A 22,602-nucleotide genomic window follows, 5' to 3' on the forward strand; every position below is an offset into this window, starting at 1 on the left:
ATTTCCTTATTTAGAAAACAGAGATTATAGTAGTCCTAAACTCTAGTGTTGTTATGATTATTCAAGTTACTTCATATAAAACCACTATAAATATTAGTTATTGTTTTAATTTTGGCACCATTACAAAGGGCTGAATTTCCAGAGTCACGATACACAAGCCTTATTCAACTCTGAGCTTTACTCATAATTAGCAAAGTATGCTATTAATAGGGAACCACAACAAAGCTGCATCACTAATCACAGGGCTCTGAATTTGTCAAATGCAGCTTCCTAAAAGCACTTTTCTCCTCAGGATGTGTTTTGGGTTCACAGAGATGAGCACCAATCACGCATGGTACAGTCAGTGGTGGAATTTCTACTTTTTCATGTATTGCTAGTCATAGCTAGAGATATGATAGTTTCTTTCAGTAGTATGCTGTGCAGCATGGAAAGTGAATAAACTATAGCAATATATGTCTTCAATGCATGAATCTAATAAATGTATAAGTTAAAGAATAAAGAGGCAAAAGCATACTTAATGTATATTTTCATTTATAAAAGGTTTGGAAGTAGACAAAATAAAGCTCTAATGTAATGCATATTCAGATATAATCTTGGAAAGAAAGAATTGATTACTTTAAGCCTAGATAGTGATTTCCTTTAGGGAGAGTGATGGATTTATGTTTGGTGGGAGAAAGTGGATTGCTTCTGGGGTTCTATTTCTTATCTTAGGTGATAATGATATGGGAGGGGTTCTTCTTTTTGGAGAAGGGGTATGATTTTAAGTAATCCATATTACACTGGACTTTTACATTTTCCAATTTTCTCTACATAGATCTTACTTCTCAATAAAAGAGCCAAAAATAATAGACTAAATTTATAAAAAGGAACAGGGAGGGTATTTTTTTCATAAAAATAGATGTATATTGAATATAATTCAATATACAACTGAATATAATTTTTAGTCACATCTCTGGTTGGTCTGGAAATCCACTTTTGAAATGTTTTTTTGACTTGATAGGGTAAAGGTTTGCATTGGAGTAAATACGCAGATTAGTTGTCTGCATTTGTGTGGTTTGTTTTGTTGCAATGGCCATTTATTGCTTTTGCAGTTTGAAAATAATCGACAATAAAATATTTAGAGAGAGGTTCTGATTGACAACTATCTCAGACTTTTACAGTGACTTATCTTTAAATACCGTGTCTCTATACCGTAGGAAGACAGTGGATACTGTTGTCTGCTTCACTCATCTGCTACTACATCATTGTTTTGCAGCCTTGTAGTATGAGTGAGTTTGATTCCATCTCCCATCTCCAAGAAGGACCATGATGGCACATCTTTTCGCAAAGTTTTTACTTCAGAATCTGATCCTAAATTATTCTAAATGGAATCAAGCCCAGAACGTTGGTTAATGGTTGGAAAAAATGAAGTTTTCTCTTCTGGACAGTGTGTAAAAGGAATGTGAGATCTTAAGTTGCAGCATCAATTTTACTACTAGCATATAAACCAGCCTGTGGATGAAGGTAGCACCTAGAAGAGTTCAGAGATGAGATAATTTCAGTGATCTTGAGTGGTCACTTGTTCTAAAATAATCTGGGTCTTTAGTGATTTGTGAGTTGGAAAAGATCATTTCTGTGGACCCTGTTCTTTGTGAGAATATGAGGCACATACCTAAATATCCTTTGTCATTTGTCAGTGTGAGTTGTATTTTCTGTTGTTTGCAATTGATCATATTTTACCTGATGTAATGAAGACTGGATAGTGAACAGAACATCGTCTATTATGCTTTCATATATTTTAGATTTTATATTTGTGGATCTTTAAATTGTTTGAGAGAGACTTAGATTTTCAGTAAACAAACATTATTTTTTATTCACATCTGAATAAAATCACAATGGTATAGGATGCATAATAAGTAAACAAATGCTAATCTAAAAACTCTCTGCTATAGGTGATTCAACTCCATAATCTTCAGATTTTGACCTATTTTGTCTTTAAGCTATGTTTCAAGTTTGAAAAAAAGAAAATATCTCTGAATGGTAAATATAAAATCCTTGATAAGTCCAAATGAATATAAAAGGCTTTCTATGAAACTAAATGATTTTTGGCATGTGTGCAGTTGTTCATCACAATTTTATAAAATAATATTTGTATTATGTGAAGCATAGATGCAGTTATTTATTCCTGCCAGCCCTGACATCTCAGACAAAAAATGTAACCATATGTTCCTGCCCCAAATCCCTTTCATACACGTCTTCATAGCTCTAGCCCCACTCCTATGACCTAAAAGAAGACTGTCTCATTTGAATTCACAATGGTATTTGTACAAAAATCTAACTTTTCAGGAAATATTAGAGATTGCCTCAAGAGACAGAGCTTAACAAGAATGTTTTGCAATTGTAGTAAAGTCCTGGTTCTTAAAATTGGCCACTGAGTGAAGCCAGAGTGGGCAACAAAGTGAGTAACTATAGGCATAACCTTGTTCCAAAATGTAGGTAAATAATGGAAACTGAACTATTAAAAAAGACTAGTACATTTCAGTAGAAATACATGCCTCAGTCTGAATTGAAAAATTAATTCTAGGATTTGTTAGATATGTTAATTGGTTCAAAACGCAATTAACATATGAAAAGGAAAGGAAAAGACACTGAAAATAGACTGAATTAAAGCAGCAAAAGAAGTAATAGAAATAAACCTTACATGTGACAGCTTGTCACCTCCATAAAATAGGGCTGTGTGGCAATATGGCAGCCATTGCAAAGCACTGTGACACTGATATTCAAGAACCACACCAATGTAGGTCACATAGACATTTTCTTTGCAAATATTCATGTCATTAATCTTCTTTCAAAAATCGCTGAGGTATAAACATGAGCCAGACTTGCATTTGTGCACAAAGAATGCGCACAAAAATGAGTGTGTTACACTCACTTTTACTGTTTCTGTTTTACATACATTATAGCAAGTATATGCAATATGAGATGAGGCCAGATGTTCTGAATAATTGGTTTACCTGCCATATACATAGAGCTCACAATGTATATTAAGAAATGCAGAAACTCATGATTTGGTATATACTATGTCTTTTGTTTGTTTTACAAAGTCTTTCCTAGAATGGGATCTAAATGAGATTTGCATTATAGCAATCCCATTTATTTCTATATTGTGGTATAATAAACTATTCATTACTTATGTAAACATATACCCACAGCTATAGATGGAGGGAGGGAGAGAGAGAAAGATTATTCAAATAAAATTTAAAAACACAGCACACAATAGAAAACACAATACATATTCATTAATGTATACAGTTAGCAAATATCTACGTATATGCTCAAAGCACTGTGTAAGAAGCTAAAGAAGAAAGATGAATTCCTGCAGAGACTCATCATCTCGGATTCCAAACAAAACGAAGAAATCAAATGGAATCCTGTTGGTGCTCTTTTTGGGGTGTAAGCAAAACATTATTGAGGTAGAGAGGAGAGAAACTGTTTTAAGAAATGGCAAAAGGCTTTGTAGAAATTTCCATGAAAGAAAAGGCATGTGCAATTCAGGTAGAGACACAGTATATGGGGTAGATAGTCTTATGTCCAGGCTATTACGAGTAGCTTATTCTGGCTCTGATATAGTTTGCAAGATGATTCTGGACAGCTTTGCTGGACCCAATCACAAAGAGTTTTTATATCTCCTGGGGAGTCTGAAAGATCACAGTAGGTTGAAACAAGGGCAAATGCACACACTAAACTCATTTTAACTGCAATGCTAAAGACTAAATGCGGCGGTACAGGAAGGTGGCAGAGAACCTATTAAGACATTAGTGTTATTGTAAGTGAAACTTGACAGGAGCTCTGAGTAGGACAGGGGCAGTGGGGATGAAATAAATAGAAATATTTGAAGAAGGTATTTAGAATTGAGCACCCACGGGATTTAAAGTTACGTTTAGGAGTCAAGGGAAGGAAAGGCACTCATGACCATCCAGGTTCTAACTAAAGTGACTATAGGGTGATGATAAGAAACACTAGACATGAAATATTTTTTAAGGAAAACTAAAATGAGTTTAGACTTCGGACGTACATATTGAGATTCTTATGGGACATATGTGGTTGTGATTGGTTTTCAGTTAGTAATAATTTCTGAAATTTGAGGCACAGTTTAGCTCTCATATAGAGGCATTAAAGTTATTACTAAATTATATATATAATATATAATGTTATATATTTTACTATATTACTATATAAAAATAAAATATCTTGTCAATCAAAACCAAAGATTCAGAGCTATAACTGATGAAAAGTTATAATGATTAGAAAGCTAAATTTAGAAACTATGCAAAGATAGTCTGATCTTTACTATTCAACTCGCTAGCTGACTGCTGTTATGTTGACCTTGTGTGCAGAGAAAGGACACTCAACCAAGGAGGGGGAAGAATGATATAAGTCATGAGTTAAGTGATTACTATAGTATTTTAGATTTTTCCCACCATCAGATAAAATTTATTTCACATAATAGGTAAGTTTACTGAATGTCTTGTTTCAATTTTTAGGAATACCAACATCTTTTGCTAAAATAGTAATATACAAATCTGTTGTTTTTAATTTAAATAAGAACTTTTCATGCTAACAGACTCACAAAATCATTTGTCAACACTGAGAAGGATTGTAAGATTAAGGCCCTAGAAACCATGAATAGGTGTTCTTAATGGAACACTCACCCCAAAACTTTTAAACGGATTTGAATGTAAGCACCTTAAGCCAAAACACATACTCCTTTTATGATTTTGTTGTTGTTGTTATCCCAAATTCTGTACCTGGGACATAGCATGCACTCAATAAATGTTTACTGAACTGAGCTCTGCAAAGTACCAATATTACATTAATTTTACTTTGTACAGTTTATTATTATAGACACAGAAATTATATATGTTGTACCATATTATTGTTAGGTAAATTCATTGAAATAAAGCAAACATGTTGTTATTTCTAATTTACTAAGTCAAGCCATGTAGAGTTAAAGAATTTGGGCATGGTTACATGGAAACAACAGTGCAGTCAAAACTAGAACCAGGGAAGCAGACGAATCTCAAGGAAGCCGGCTTTGGCCCTGCGGCTGCTGCCATCATCGCCATGGAGAAATTGTTGGAGCTGGCAGCCTAGGAATGAATCTCCTTTCAGCCTCTAAGTTCACCTGGTCAGAATCCTTGGATGAACCTGTGGGACCCTTCCTTCTAGCCCTGTGGTTTGGAGCAAGTGGCTTTGGGACTGTAAGAGGATCTACAAAGATTCTCAGGGACTGCTAGGTTCACCCTTGATGGCATCAGGCACTGCCAGCTGCTCAGAGGATGAGGATGGCACTGGCAGAAGTGGGCCTCCTCACAGGCTTTGGCACCATCCCTAAACGGAGAAGCACCTCCAGGTTCACCAAGAGAAAGAAGTTTGATGATGAGCTGGTGGAGAGCAGCCTGGCTAAGTCCTCTACCCGGGAGAAGGGGGCCAGTGGGGTGGAACCAGGGCACTGTTTGGGGAGTGAACCCTCCCTCCTCCAATGAGAAGAAGAAGGTGTCCAAGGTCCCCATCATCCCTGTGCCACCCAGCCCAGCCCCAGCCCCTGGACTCACCAAGCGGGTGAAGAAGAGCAAACAGCCACTCCAGGTGATCAAGGATCTGGGCTGCTGGAAGCCTGCGGACGACCTCCTGCTGATTGATGCCGTGTTGCAGACCAATGACCTGACATCTGTCCACCTGGGCGTGAAGTTCAGCCGCCGCTTCACCCAGCAGCACCAGTACGCCCTGCTCTACGATCCTGTCATCTCCAAGCTGGCCTGCCAGGCCATGAGACCCACTGCTGCACTCAGAGGCTGTTGCCACCATCCAGAGCAAGGCCCTGTTTAGCAAGGCTGAAGAGCAGCTGCTGAGCAAAGCGAGATCGGCCAGCCAGCCCACCTTGGAGACTTCCAGGACCTGCTGCACAGACGCCCTGATGCCTTCTACCTGGCCCCTACTGCCAAGACTCTACAGGCCCACTGGCAGCTCATGAAGCTGCCTGTTGGAGGTCCACCTGTTGGAGGACCAGACAGTGCAGTCGCTGCCCAAGTGGGACCAAGTGCTGAACTTCTCAGATGCAGAGGACTTGATTGACGACAGTAAAGCTCAAGGACATGTGAGATGAAGTCCTAGACCATGAGCTGACGGTGGCTGACCGGCTCCAGAAACGAGAGATTCGGCAGCTGGAACAGGAACCGCGTAAGTGGCAGGTGCTAGTAGATAGCATCACAGGCATGAGCTCTCCAGACTTTGACAGCCAGACCCTGGAAGTGCTGCGGGGCCGCATGGTGCGGTGCCTGAGGCGCTTGAGAAAGATCACCCTAGGCAGAGCAACCGAGGGTAACCAGATTGACGTGGACCTGTCTCTGGAGGGTCCGGCCTGGAAGATCTCCCGGAAGCAAGGTGTCATCAAGCTGGAAAAAAGGTGGTGACTTCATTGCCAATGAGGGCCGGCGGCCCATCTACATCGATGGACGACCTGTGCCGTGTGGCTCCAAATGGTGCCTTAGCAACAACTCCGTGGTGGAGATTGCCAGCCTGCGATTCGTCTTCCTCATCAACCGGGACCTCATTGCCCTTATTCTGGCCGAGGCTGCCAAGATCATGCCACAGTGAGAAGTGGTGGCAGGACCCATGGGCTCTCTCTGGCCTCAGTTTCCCCTGCCATCCCAGACCCCTGGAGCTGGGAACTCAGGCTCCTGGAAAAACCAGAGGGGGCTGTGGTTGACTCAGCTCCTGGCCCCTCGATCTGAGCCTCTGCGGGGGGGGGGGGGGGGGGGGGGGCGGGGCTGGCCCTGGGGAAGCCCCTAGAGGCTGGGACCCTCAGGCTTCCTTGGTGTCGGAGCCCCTCCCCTTCTCTCCCTGCAGAGGACGCTGCCTTTTTCCCCAGATTCCCACCTTTGCCCCGTGTCTCCAGCTGATCAGCTTCAGACTTTTCCTTTATTATTTTTCTTTTGTAAATACAAAGCACTGAGTTCCAATAAAAAAAAAAAACTAGAACCGGATATGTTTACCTCTAAGGTTAAATTTCATTCAACTATAGTTACCACATTTGTGACACTGCAAATGCATAAGTAGCCTTATTTATACCCTTCAATGAAGAACCTATATAATAGAAAACATATACAAAAATTCAGAAAGGGATATAATAATTTACTTCATTTTAGACTATTATTATGAATGATACACTTTTAAACCCTCATGTAAACTAAAATATTACTCTTCCACTTTTAAGAACACATTATTGAAGATATATTAAACAAATAGTAACATATGGATGATAATTTAATGAATATAGTAATTTGGTTAAATTGTTTAAATTTATAAAGAAAGAAGACATTTTACATATGGTTGGAAATTCTTTTGCAAACTTCCCTAGCATCATTCTCCTCTCACCCAAAGGTAACATTAAAATATTCTAAAATTAGTATTTAAAATCCTGAACATATTACTTAATATGATGGCAGCCACAGATGGTAGAGTGCATTGTTATTTTTCCTTTACAGTAGCAAATACTTATTAGAATACATAATAGAAACAAAGACACTGCATACAATTATCAAAAAATGATAAAGTGTCAAACTACTAATAGAGCATATATAAAAGTTATGGGAAAAATTTAAATGTTTTATTAAAATATATGAAAATGACCATGTATAAATGGATGGGATATCATATTTATGAAAAGGATACATCTATATCATGATTATATAATTTGTTCCACTTAAAGGGATTCTAATAAAAATTTTAATAAGTGTTTGTGTCTGTAGTTGTGGGTGTGTAAAATTCAAAAATCTTTTATAAATCTTTGACGTAAGTTCTTAAATTAACAACAATTAAAAGAAGAATTATACTGAGAAAATTGCTTTACAAAATATGTAAAAAGATATATAGTATAAAATTAGCACAGGGATAAAGAAAACAAAGGAACATATTAGAAAACTGAAGGAATTGTTCCACATATATATGGAAATATGTAGGTCAAGAACAGCAGCATTAAACTGAGAAAATTCATCCCTTAGAAGGAAAATAAAAGACAGATATCTTCTCACACCACAGCTAGATGTACATTCTGTGTGGATTATAGATATAAATGTGAAAGCTAAAACTCTAAAACGTGACAAAGACAACTTCTGCTCTTCAATCTGTTCTCACTTTTCATAGTAAACAGCTTAACAACAACAATAAAACAATAAAAGACAAAAATATGGCTCACATGTGGGCACATAATAAAGAAACATATTCAAAACTAAATTGTGTTTAGTTTTGAAGTTAGAAATTAGGTGTGACCATGTAAATACATTTTCTACAGTAGAAAGCAAACAAAGGTTATGTTCAGAAGTTCTGGGATAAGACACTTAAGACATCCTGTGTGCATGTCTCTTCTTGCCTTTCATTGGTTGGACAGAGATGATAGATGCTCTGCAGGGGACGATCCCAGGATGACTGCTGTACAGCACACTGGCTGGATCTGAGCAGGCTCAAACATTATGACCAGCAGTAGTGAGTAGTGTAGAACTCATTACTCCAGAAAAATGGTACAGATGAACCTATTTGCAGGGCAGGAATAGAGACGCAGACGTAGGGAACATGTGGACACACTGGGCAGGGGGAAGGGGTGTGGGATGAATTGGGAGATTGGAATTGACGTATGTGCACTGCCATGTGTAAATCAGATAGCTAGTGGGAACCTGCTGTATAGCGCAGGGAGCTCAGCTCCGTGCTTTGTGATGACCTAGATGGATGGGATGGGGGGTCGGGGGGAGGTCCAAGAGGCAGGGGATATATGTATACATATAGCTGATTCACTTCGTTGTACAACAGAAACTAACACAACATTGTAAAGCAACTATACCCCAATTTTTTAAAAAAGTATATCACTTTGTTAAGCTCCACATATATCATGGTGTTTGCCTGAGGCTGAACGATGAGATAATAAAGGAATATATTCCTAATATAAATGGTTATGCAGGAATCTGGTGCCTCTTTTTAAAATAGCACCTAGGAAAGAGCTTTCTCATTCCAGTTCCTGCAACACGAAAGAAGTACAAATACGTCCAAATAAGAGGAATTAATCTATATACCCAAACCTTTATGTGTATGTAGCTGACAAGTATGGCTGCCACAGGAGAAATTACTGTGTGAATGAGTAAGTGATGTGAGCTAAATCTACTTTTCCCCATTTACCTTCTGTACTTCCTAAATTTTGAATATGTGCATATAAACCTTTCAAATATATACATTTCAATATTTGCGTGCATTACATAAACACACATATTAAGCAAACAAAACAAAAGTTTGAATTCACACTTTGGCAAGGGAAGGTAATGAGGAATTAGTAAACTCAAGCATTGATCCTTTGATATATATTTGTAAATTGATACAACTTTTATAGGGAGCTATTTAAATATTAATCTCTTTTAATTATAAATACACTTACCCTTTGACCCAAAAATATATTTCTAAACATATATTTTATGGATAATCTTGCACATATATAAAATGATTTTTTCTGTTTAAGATGATTCTTTTCAGGATTATTTGAAAGTTCAAAAAATGAGAATTAATCTAATCCATCTATAAAGACATTGTTAAATAATTATGATAAAATCCAACAATGATACACTATGTACCTGTATCAAAGAATAGGTTGTTTATGTTCTAAAGTAGAAATTTCTTCAAGATAAATTACATAGTAAAAAAAAAATAGTGCAGTATGGAACAATGTGTTTAACGTGCTACTATTTGGGTAAAAATGTAAAGAATCTGTACTTGCCTGTGGATACAAACATCATTTTAACAGGACTCAAAAGGAACTAATGGTATTATCTTCCTTATGGGGAAAAGAAATGTGAAGCTGAAGGAAATAGCCACAATGCAGACTTTTAAATGTTGCCCTATATGAATATATTACTCAATAAAACAGTAAATTAAAAAAAATATATATATATATATTTATGGGATAGGGAAGAGATGGGAGGCAATGAAGCAAGTCTTCAAAAAGAAAATGGAAAGAGTGTACTCTATGACCCAACAATCCCTTTCAAGGTATATACCTTTGAGAAAACTAGTCACAGGTCTCTAAGGGGATATGGAGCAAGATGAGTTATGAAGAATTCATACTATAGGATGCTTTTCTGCATTTAGAGAAAAATAATACTAATTATAAGCAAAATTGGTAGGTCTTAAAACATGTTGTGGAAAAAGGAAACAGAATGGCATCTGTAGCACAATGGCATTTTTATAAATTAAAAATACATGCACAAGAAGCAAAATTATATATCTCTCAAGGATATATACTCACAAAAAATCAATGTCAAACACATTAGCATGGGTGACTAAGGCGAAAAGGAAAGTATTAGTGATATATTGCTTCTTAACAAATAACTCCAAAGCTTAGAGACTTAAAGCAATAATGATTTTTACTTCACAGTTCTGAGGGTCAGGAATCCAGGAATGGCTTAGTAGGGTGATTCTGGTTCAGGATTTCTCTTGTTGCAGTCAAAAGGTGGGTCGGCCCTATAGGCATCTAAAGGCTTAACTGGGATTAGAGGACCAACTTCCAGAATGGCTTGCATAGCACATGGCTGTTGGCTGGTGACCTCAATTTCTTACCACATGTGTATCCTCAAGGGGCTTGCTTGAATGTCCTCAAGACATGGCATCTGGCTGTCCCCAGTGCAAGTGAATTCAGAAAGAAAGGGAACAAGATGTAAACCCCAAGGTCTTGTAAGACAACATCAGAAGTTAACATAACATTACTTCTGCAATATTCTCTAGGTCACACAGCCCTACCCTGGTAGATGTGGCAGGGGACTACACAACAGTTGGTAGGAATCATTAGGGGCCATTTTGAGTCACAAATAATAAATAATAAAAAGAAATATCAGAAAAAAGGCAAAAATTAATATACAATCAAATAAAACAAAATTAATCATATACTTCCTGATGATCATAGTGCCATGAAATGATGTGGTTAGTTTAACTTTATATACGTAGGTACAAAGGAAAACACACATACCAATGTGTTATTCATACATACGCACATAGGTATTTATATGTTCTCTTGCTGATAAACATATTTCCAATATGTTTTTCTATTACAAATAATGATACAGTAAAAACTTCTGTACACATCTTCTTGTGTACATGTACAAGAGTTTTAGTGAAAGATATATAGTTTTAAGTGGAAATATCAACTTTTGTATGTACATCTCCAACTATACTAGTTGGTGCTAAATTTCTTCCCAAAGTGGACATAATGATGTGCAGTCCCAACAGCAGTAAATGAGAGTTCCCATATTTATTATCCTTCTTAAATTATGGTACATACCAACTTGAATCTGATGGATATGAAATGGAATAATAGTATTGTTTCAACTTAGTTTTTCTTCCTGATTAGTACTGAGTTTGACATCTTTTCACCTTTATTTCATATTCATATTTCCACTTCTGTGAATGGTCTTTTCAAGCCTTTTTTTTATTGGAGTTATTTGTTCTTCTATTATTTGAGAATTATTTTTATAATCTGATTACAGATCTTTGAGTCTGCAATCTTTCTATAATTATCTCTAAGTCTGTGGGTTGTATTTTTTATTTAGTTTAGAGTTTCTTTTGACAGAAATAATCATTGCATGGTAGTCAAATTTATACAGTTTCCATTTATGGTTAGTACTTTTGTATTTTGCTTAAGGAATCCTTACCTAAGAGTATAAAGATTCTTCTCTACATTTCTAATGTAAATTTAAACAATTTATGTTCAGTTTAAATTTTTAATATGACCGAAACAAATTTATGTATGTTGTTGTAATAGCATAGAATTATATTTTACTTTCTAGGGTGACAGCCAATTGCCCTACAATAATTTTTGTAAGTTCCGACTTTTTAATGTATGGTAAATACATCAGCCTAGACGTATAATAGTAAAAACAACAATGACAAATGTACCTACTCACCAGTCAGACTCATTAACTTTGGACTTTGCGGTCATTGGCTGAGTCACTAGAACTTGAGCTCTTGTGGATTCCTTTTTTGGTCTCTCACTTCAAACCATTTATTGTCCTGCTGAAAGAAGAAATGTAAGAAATAGGGCTTAAAATTTCTTGAAGTAAATGGTTCATTCTGTCCAGGACTGGCCCGGTATAATGTTTAATTGTATATGTCAACTTGGCTGGGGCAAGGTGCCCAGACATGCGGTCAGATGTTACTCTGGATGTTTCTATAAGGGTGTTTTGGATGAGATTAACATTTACATCACTGGACTTTGAATAAGGCAGAATGCCCTCCATAATGTGGATGGGCCTCATTCAATCAGTTGAAGGCCTGAATAGAACACAAGACTGATCTTCCCAGAGCAAGAAGGAGTTCTACCAGCAGACAGTTTTCAGAACTGAACTGCAACACTGACTCTTCCTAGGTTTCTAGCCAGCACACCCTGTAGGTTTTGGACTTGCCAGCCTCCAGAGTCACATGAGCCAATTCCTTAAAATAAATTTCTCCATATATGTATACATACATCTTTTAGGTTCTGTTTCTCTGGAGAACTCTGGCTAATACACCCCGTGTGCTTTGGTCTTTGCTAATTGACCATTTCACTGGTGCTACTGGCAACTATCCTATATGTTCTAGTCTCACTGTTTAACTGGTATCACAGTTAAACCCTCCCGCCCCCATGTCCTGCAAGAAGAGAAATAATGTGATGGAATTAGTTTCCATTATTTGCCTCTTTGTTAATTTTATTTTATGCCTTAGAAGATCAACAACACCTTACCTTTCTCAAATGCATTTGGAGACCCTCAGCTGGGAGGTCCTCAGCTACCCAGTTCTAGCACATGCCTCTTCTGAATACCTTCTCATGCATATGTATATAAAAGGAAGTACCTTTCTTTATACTGTCCATATAGTGTCACATTGGGGCAATTCTTGACGTCCATACTCCACTAAACAAACATGATAATGTCCAGTCCCCAGGACTACTTTTGGGACAACTCTTTATTTTTTTCCTGTATTATTGAATTATAATAATATTATCCTTAAATTATAGGATTTATATCCAAGCAAGGTCTGCTACTAGAGGAAACTTTTATTAAGTATGATCTTATTGATACTATGTCAAATATTACTCTAGCAAAATTAAATTTGCATGGGGATATTTGTTAAGTTTTACTTGTGAAATTTGTTAAATTATAGATTTATATTTAAGAATATTACTTCATGTTTCTCCCTAATAAAAGCCTGAAACTGATAAACTATTTTGATCTTTTTAGTTATATGGCATGGTATGACTTAATGATATAACTGTTTCCACATTTAACTCTGACTACTTTTTTGGAATACATAATTCTTATGTTTATTAATCCTACCCTTGTCAAATAATGTGTTTTGTAAAATGTCAGTTCACTAAAAAACACAATTACCTGAAGTTTATATTTTACCTTTTTTCCCTGTCTAGTTAATGACTGACACATTGCTTTCTTCCAAAATGGATAGAAAAGAGCTTGAAAATGCATAAAATACAACAGTCAGCACTATTAGTCAAGATAAAGAAAATGAAGTGATAAAATAAGAGGAAACAAACCTGAATTTGATAATTCAGCCTAAGAACTTGTTTACATTGTGGAGTTTGACCACACATCTGTGCCTCAGTTTATTAACAGAGCAAAAAACAAACTTCTTCACTTTAGAAAAAAATTCAGTTGCTAAGAAGAAAACACTCAATTCTCACACACTGAAATTGAGGCATTATGAAAATATACACCCAATTATGAATATTGGCTTCTTTTGTGATTTAATTTAAGAAATGTGAAATAAAGTTCCAAAAGTCATGTAATGCTGTTGATTTTTTCTATTAGCACCTCTGTCACTTTTTATATTAATATGGTACTGAGTTCCATAAGTTTGTAAGTTCCATAAACTTAACTTTTGTTTTGGACATTGATGTTATCATCTGCTAATCTGAAGATGCGTGTCTCTGCGTGTGTGTGTGTGTGTGTGTATGTATGTGTTTTGAATATACTTATGAATTATTCAAATATTTCTCAGATTCATTAGAATTCATGAGCTGACTTCCTAGTATTACTCGACAAAGTTTTGTAATGTTTTAACATTTATGAAAAATTTAATCTCTAATAATGAATAACTTGAGACAGATATTTCCTATTTAATAATTACAATTAGTTATTTCAAGCAAATATTATAAAAAGAGAAACTCCTCTTAAGGGGAAAATACAAGGACACTCAAAATGCCATTTTCTGTTGAAGGCGTATCAGTATAGTTAAATTTGATTCTATTCAATAAGCACATATTGAGGAACTAAATCAGGAGCTTTAAAAGCTATAAATTTGTTTTTCATCTTCAAAGAGCTTACTATTAAGAACCAGTAGGTCGTGAAAAATGGCTTGGGACACAAAACTTGAAGAATGAATGAAAATTTAACAAATTGAATGAAAATTTAACAGACGAAATGGAAAATGTAAGCTCCTTGCAGGCAGTAGTTATCTGTTTTATTTACTCTTGTATGTAGTGCCTGGAACAGTGCAGAAAAAAACAGTTGATTCTCCATTAATGTCCATTAATATCTTCACTGAATTTAAAAAATTTCAAGAAAATGCCTTTGTTAGCATAGGAAACAGCACAAATGGTTTGTGTATGATTTTTACATTTTAATTTAAAAAAAGATCCAATTCTTCCACATAATAATTTCCTGGAAAAATACCACCATATTAAAGATATCAAGTAACTTCTCTTTTATTCAGTAATGTTTTTATGTCTTTAACATGATAATTGACTTGAAGGGTGCATTAGAAATAGGTTATAAATGATATAAATGATTCACAGGTTAAAGAAAGAGAAAGTAATGGAGATCACAATGGGAATTTAGCAGATACATGTCCTATTTATTTAGCTTTCATTCTTCAGCTTCTTCTATGTGGTCAAAGGATAGCATATCTGTTTTGCTGTGGAACAAATGACTTCTTATACAGAATTCACATATATATTGGAAACGCAAACACCTCGACTTTCATTTCCAGTTTAAAATGTCATCTGACTAGTAGGCCTGAAGCAGCCTCCTCTACATTTTCACTAAAGTAGTTAGGAAGAGACTTAAGATGAAATTGCACACCACTGTGAACTGGGACTCACTGTCAACTTATTGTTAGAATATGAGAGGAATTTCCATTAACTACAAAGCTAAGGGGAGTGGATTAAATACATGATATAGTACGATGCTGCTAGTGTGCCTGACTGCCAGAAAGTAGATAGAAAGACCTTTATTCCTTCCCTCTTTCTCTAATTCCTGGATCAGAAACAAAATCTCAACAAAGCAGAAAACTGAATAGCCATCCTTCTACTGACTGCATGCTAAATTTTAGGCAGTGTTTCAGTTTCCCATGCCCCCTGCCCTGACCCCTAATACTATGTCTCATTCTTTATCTCTTCAGATATTATAATTTCAAAAAAGTGGAACAAGGGAGGGAAAAGAATTATTGAAAATGACTTGAAAGCTGAGACTGATTCTTGTGACTAGAGTACTAATTGAGGAGGGGAAAGGAAAGCATGGTAAACCCTAATAGGACTCTTTTCTGTATTTGCTCTCCATCTGTTAAGGCTGTTAGACACATTTAATGTAAATGGGAGAAGACCCACATCAACAGATGAAAACACTCATCAAATAAATGGCAGATATATGTTGGAAATTGGGCTGGGAATTATGTATACTACAATCTGTAACTTTATGCAATTATTTGCCTAAGTTGACAGGATTTGGACATCCACCTCCCTTTTTAATGATAGGAAAACATGAATAACGATATTAATAATGACAACATCTATCTGAGATGCCCCTCCCCTACACACACGCACACACACTGAGTCACTCAATTTCCTATTATCCTGCAATATTTTTCTTTATAGTACCTATGACCTCTGAGCTATGACTTATTTATTTATTTCTCTGTTAATAGTGATTTTGCTGACTAGATTATATGCTCAATGAGTGCAGAACCCTTTTCTGTTTTGTTCACTGTTCTCTTCTCTGCACTTATAAGAGTGTCTGACACCTAATAGGTGCTTGACAAATATTTATTAAATGAAATAGTGAAAGAGAATGAATGAATTCCAAGAATTCAGAGGAGAGAGGCTCACTGAAGTGATCTACTCTAAAAATATAGTATTTTAGACAGTTTAGCATCCTTGATAGGAAATGAAAAGTAATGTCATATATTAAATGGGTACAGGAAGTGCAGAACACCTGATTAAAAAGCCAAAAACAAAGCTAAAATGGAGATTGAGGGGAAAAGATTGCAGATAGCAAAAATGCATGGACAGGTAATTATCTCCTGCTAAACCTTAGATCATGAAGTAAACTTATATCTATCAACATTTACTGGAATTTCTAATGTCTTTCCTAGCTGTACTCAACTGATTTAGTTAGGTAGTAATACCATACAGACTTTAAAATAGAAGGCTATTCCTAAAGACTATCAAAATATTAAAAAATGATACAAGAAACTTCTTCCTCAAACCTTGACCCTAATTATAAGCTACTCGTGCAGACATATTTCTGAAGGTATATGATTAAATCCCATTTCTCTGAGGCAGAAATGGTGATTATGATGCTTCTGATGAATCTTAGAATGAATATAGGTCAGGGCCTCTTGTTGGACCCTGATTTTTTTTTTCTTTTTTTGTCCAGAGAGTCAGATCTTCAGGATCATCATAGAACTCCTAGCAAAATTATTTAGTGCATTTCTCTTGGCACTAAAACCAATATTCTGGATTTTTTTCTCTTTATTATGTTTGTCATAAATGAGACATACTATAGCATTTGTATGCCATGTTTACACATAATATTATATGCTTTCAGCTAAAATCTTATTATATGAATTAATATAAATATTTAGTAGAAGTTAGAACTTATATCTGTCATAAGGTATATCAACAAATATAAAGATTTTAAATTATATCCTATTTTGATTATCATAATAAAATTCATATTGGATATATTTAAAATAAGATATTATGATGTGGAAAAACATATCAATGATGTTGATAACAAACTTAGCGTTTTTTTCCAGAATGAAGAGAAAAAATATAAGAGGGTGAAAAAATTGGAAAGAGCAGTTATAATTGAGGACAGAGAATCGATATCGAATATAAGAATAAAAAAGTGTTTTTGACAGAGAAACCTGACAAATTTTTGGAATATTATCATATAAAACATAGCTGTGGGGAGTTCACTGGTGGTAAAGACTCCATGCTTTCAATGCAGGGGGCGCAGGTTCAATCCCTGGTCAGGGAACTAAGATCCCGCTAAATCCTGTATGCTGCATGGCACAGCCAAAAAAAAAAGCCGTGAATTTACTGGTTTAAAAATAATATATAAGCATTTAAGTTGAAAGTCACACTGCATTCAACAGCAAAATTAATGAGAGAGTCTAAATGATAACACACTTCCTGGTCACATTTTTGTTGTCTTCATCAACTGGGGACAATAAAAATGCTAGAAAGAAAGTAATAAATGCTTACAAAATTTTAAAGGAAGACAATCATGTTCCCCAAATTTTATATCCTGGGAGCTTTCTTTCCATGTATGTTATCAGTCCCAAACATACAACTCAGAAACTATTCTACTCAACTTCTCTTATTCTTAAAAGCAAGCATATATACAAACAAAACCACCTAGGGTTCTTAGATAAAAAGTAAAATCCACAAATCAAATCTGGATAGTTTAATCAGTAAATTGATTTATTAAATGATAGTAAGCAATTTTCAGAACTGCTTGGAAGTTTGGAGGAATCAATTCTTTACTGCACCTGCTATTGCTGCTAGCATTGATATGGTCCCTTTGCTGGAACCAGGTTTGCTAACACTGAGAATTTGTGGTCACTACAGATAACTCTGCTACCACTGAGTGTTGATATTCTGCCCCTCACTTTGCCAGCAAAAGTGAATGTCCTATAAAGGCCTATTTCATCACATTGGTCACTTTTCAATTAAATTCTTACGCAGGTGTTCTGATTGGGAAATGGAGTCACATAAGCATGATTTTACTGTGAAGGAGAACGGATACTTAGTTCTGACTTTTCTATGTGAGGAGCATGTCAGATTGAATACTTAGGAATTTCTCCAAATATTGAAAAGATTATTCAAAAGATGAGAGACAGTCATGAATATGGAAAATACCCACGACAACACCACCACAAACAGCAAAATAACACATGAAATCTAACTAATCAACCCATCAACCAACAACTAAATGCTAATAAACAAGATTTATTCCTGTTGGTGAAGGCATGAAACATTAACATCTCAAGAATGGGCATGTCATGATGCAAAATAACTCCACCTTTTGGGCTGAACTATAAACTTAGGAACTTTGAAGCATTGTGTGTTCTCAATACATGTTGTGCAACCAGGAAATGAATGCTAGACCTACTTCCCAGAGCTATTCCTTTTCTGCTGTTTCTTTGGAATTAGGTGATACATGCCTTGCTTCACATCTTTCAATCAATAATTTAGAATACATTTTATTCCCAGGATTAGTAACATCTGAAAATGAATCTTCCAGGACTTGTTAAAAAGTGATTAAACCATTGACTTGTTTGGGAAAATGGTGCTAGGAGAATTACTGAACAAAAGATTCAGGTGCTAGAAGAATTAATGAACAGAAGTTTGTTTCCTCTTCAGAAATGCAGCAGTGCATAAAGCAATTGCCCTCTGCGTTTCCAAGAAACTTGAAAATTATTTCCTCACACTTAAAACTCTTATTAAGTATGCAGTTATTGGATAAAAAATATGTGAAATTGTAGCTACACAACACAGGCATACAATTGGAAGGGAACCCTCAGCTTCTAGGAATAATATACAGCATCAGTTTAAATCACGTGTGTGAATTAGCTTATGATATGGAGGGATATGGGGCAAAAGCACCCAGATTTTTAGTAAATATAGTATAAGATTGGAATGGTGATGCTGAATAGCTTATAGCTTTTCTGTAACCCCCAAACCATTATTTTCTCTTACTGAGGGAAAATAGAAAATAACAATAGTATGACAAAAGAAAAACTAAACATGCTGGTTAGCTAGTATCTGTCAAATTAATTAACAGATATTGATGACAGTGGACATATGGATACTAGTTTTGGATAGGACATTAAACATTAAACTGCTTTAACTCTCAATTTCCCCATCTGTAAGAACGTAATAATGGTACTTAACTCACAAGATTTTTGTTAGAATTAATTGACATCCTTTACAAATAGCAAATACTAAGTAAATAGTATATCATCATTATTATTATCTTTATTATTGCTAATAACCCACCTTACCACCTGTATTAAAATAATGATGAATACTCTCTGGAGAAGAACCAAGTGAGTCATATCTCAGTATTCCATAAGTGATAATTGAATAAATCAAATAGAATTTCCCTGCCCCCTTGACATGGGCATGTAAAATGAATAACTTCATTGACACATTTCTTGTTTAAAATTAGAAATCTGGAATTAGAACATTTTGATGTGCCAGACTACTGTAAGATAAAATAGACTCGAGTGTGTGTGTGTGTGTGTGTGTGTGTGTGTGTGTGCGCGCACGCATGTGTTATTATTCCTCCTAGTTAATTGTTTATGAAGTATTGTGGCCAGGAAAGAGTGGGTCCCATTGATTCACTAGAACTTGATATAGCTAGACTTTATAGCTAAAAAAGTGTGATCCTTGCTTGTGTCATGTACATAAAGAAAGCTTCAGCCCTAAATAGGGACAAAACTTCTTGAAATGAAAAGTATAACAATGCAAGGAAGTTTTAGAGTAAAATAAAATATGAATTCTCATGCTAAAATTCTAAGGTTTGCAGCTCCAAGAGTTATATTTTAGAAAATATGTCCATATAGTTGCAATAAACAAATTATTTCAACATTAATCTGCAACTTTAAATTTTAACAAAACAGCAACTGTGTTTACCAATAGGTTAGTAACCAGGCATTCCCTACACTTCAATCCTCATTATGAGGCTATGAGGAGTTATCAGCCCCCTCATTATATTAATGAGGAAACTGATGCTCGCAGGAGCTGACTTAACCAATAGCACACAGAGAGTAAGTAGAGAGGCAAAAAACACCTTAAAATCTGGCTGCAAGCAGTGCCTTGGCTTTGATGCCATTCTGTATGCATTCAACAGTGTCACCAACCTTCTCATCAGTCATTTTGAAATGTCAATTTATCAACTAAAGTACCATGCCTTAATTGATGAAGCAACATAGAACTGAAAAGTTAAGTATCTAAGCTCCAAAATATTTCAAGTTGCCAGGCTATGAATCCTGGCTCTGCCCCTCATATCTCTGTAAATTTGGCCAAGTTTATCTTTGTGCCTCCATTGATTGATTAATTGATTGATTTATACAAGTCAAAGTGTTGATTTTAGTTTTTATTTTTTAAATGAAGTATAGTTGATTTACAATATTATATTAGTTTCAGGTGTACAACATAGTAATTTAATATTTTTATAGATTATACTCCATTTAAAGTCATTACAAAATAGTGGCTATATTTCCTGTGTTGTACAACATAACCTTGTTGCTTGTCTATTTTACACATAGTAGTTTGTATCTCTTAATCCCATACCCCTATCTTGCCCCTCCCCCATCCCTCTTCTACTGGTAACCACTAGTTTGTTCTCTGTATCTGAGTCTGTTTCTGTTTTCTTATATACATTCATTTGTTTTATTTTCTAGATTCCACATATAAGTGATAATATAGAGTATTTGTCTTCCTCTTTGTGATATATTTCACTAAGCATAATACTCTCTAGGTCCATCCTTGTTGCAAATAGCAGAATTTCATTCTTTTTTAAGGCTGAGTAATATTTCATTATATATATATATATATATATATATATATATATCACATCTTCTTTATCTATTCATTGTTGATGGACACTTGGCTTGCTTCCATATCTTGGCTATTGTAAATTATGCTGCTATGAACATTGGGGTGCATGTGTCTTTTCAAATTAGTGTTTTTCTTTTTTTGTTGTTGTTTTTGGATACATATCCAGCAGTGGTATTGGTGGATCATATGGTAAGTCAATTTTTAGTTTTTTGAGGAACTTACATACTGTTTTCCACAGTTGACTGCACCAATTTACCATTACACCAATAGTATACAAGTGTTCCCTTTTTCTACATCCTCACCAATATTTATTATTTTTAGACTTTCTGATGATAGTCATTCTGACAGATGTGAGGTGATACCTCATTGTGGTTTTGATTTGCATTTCTTTGATGATTAGCAATGTTGAACATTTTTTCTTGTACCTGTTGGCCATCTGTATATCTTCTTTGAAAAAATGTCTGTTCAGGTCTTCTGCCCGGTTTGCAGTTGGGTTGTTTGCTGTTTTGATATTGAGTTGTATGTGCTGTTTACATATTTCCTGTGTGCAAAACTTTTAAGTTTAATTAGGTCCCATTTGTTTACTTTTGCTTTTATTTCTTTTGCCTTAAGAGGCAGATCCATAAAAGTATTGTTACGTTTTATCTCAGAGAGTGTCTGCCTATGTTCTATTCAAGGAGTTATATGGTTTCAGGTCTTACATTTAGGTCTTTAATCCATTTTGAGTTTATTTTTGTTTGTGGTGTGAGGAAATCTCAGACTTTTACATGTAGCCGCCCAGTGTTCTCAGCATCACTTATTGAAGAGACTATCTTTTCTTCATTGTATACTCTTACCTGTTTTGTCATAGATTAATGTCCAAGACTGTGTGGCTTTATTTCTGGGCTCTCTGTCCTGTTCCACTGACCTATGTGTCTGTTTTTGTACTGGTACCATGCTATTTCAACTACTGTAGTTTGTAGTATGGTATGAAGTCTGGGAGCATGACACCTCCAGCTTTGTTCTTTTTCTCAAGATTGCTTTGGCAATTCAGGGTCTTTTGCGGTCATTTATTCTTATTTAAAATAGAAAATAATAATCACTCGGTGCATACATTTTGGAGATAGTTCAATAATTTAATACATATAAAGAACTGACAATGCTCTTATATGTAAGAAGTGCTGAACACGTTTATTATTAAAATAATTATTTATTTTTTAATATTACTTTTTGCCATATTTATGGTTTTTTTGTACAGTCATTAAATTATATACAATCAATTAGTAATATAGAACATCCATTCCATACCAGGAACCATAATCTGCTATACAACATTTAATAGAAAATTTTTACATTAGTGCAAACTCTCTGCTTGTTAATAGTATCCATAATTATTAATATAAAACATTTCTAAATTTCTATTGCCATGTTTTTATAAATAAATCAAGTAATATGCTTATATTCACAGTATCTGTAAAGCTAAGGAAATCTAGGTATGTAAATAATTTTACAATTATTACAGTGCAGACTTTTCCTTCCCCAAAGTAAATGACACTGTGCCAACCACCCTGTAGATAATTAATATATGTTTCTTAAATTACAATGAGATATTAAAGTGTTTTCTGTCACTGTCTAAACCTAAGTGGCAACAGATTGTTAAAATGTACATCCTGTACTTCCAGAATACATTACCCAGTTGCTCTGTGTACTTG

The 22,602-nt window shown here is 35.2% G+C and overlaps 1 pseudogene; it reads left to right on the forward strand.

The window, feature by feature from the left end:
* Positions 1–5,056: 5,056 nt before the first annotated feature.
* Positions 5,057–6,782, forward strand: LOC137223077 (microspherule protein 1 pseudogene; annotated as a pseudogene).
* The last annotated feature ends 15,820 nt before the right edge of the window (positions 6,783–22,602 follow it).

This window comes from Pseudorca crassidens, chromosome 4 (genome assembly GCF_039906515.1).
Source record: "Pseudorca crassidens isolate mPseCra1 chromosome 4, mPseCra1.hap1, whole genome shotgun sequence".
NCBI lineage: Eukaryota > Metazoa > Chordata > Mammalia > Artiodactyla > Delphinidae > Pseudorca > Pseudorca crassidens.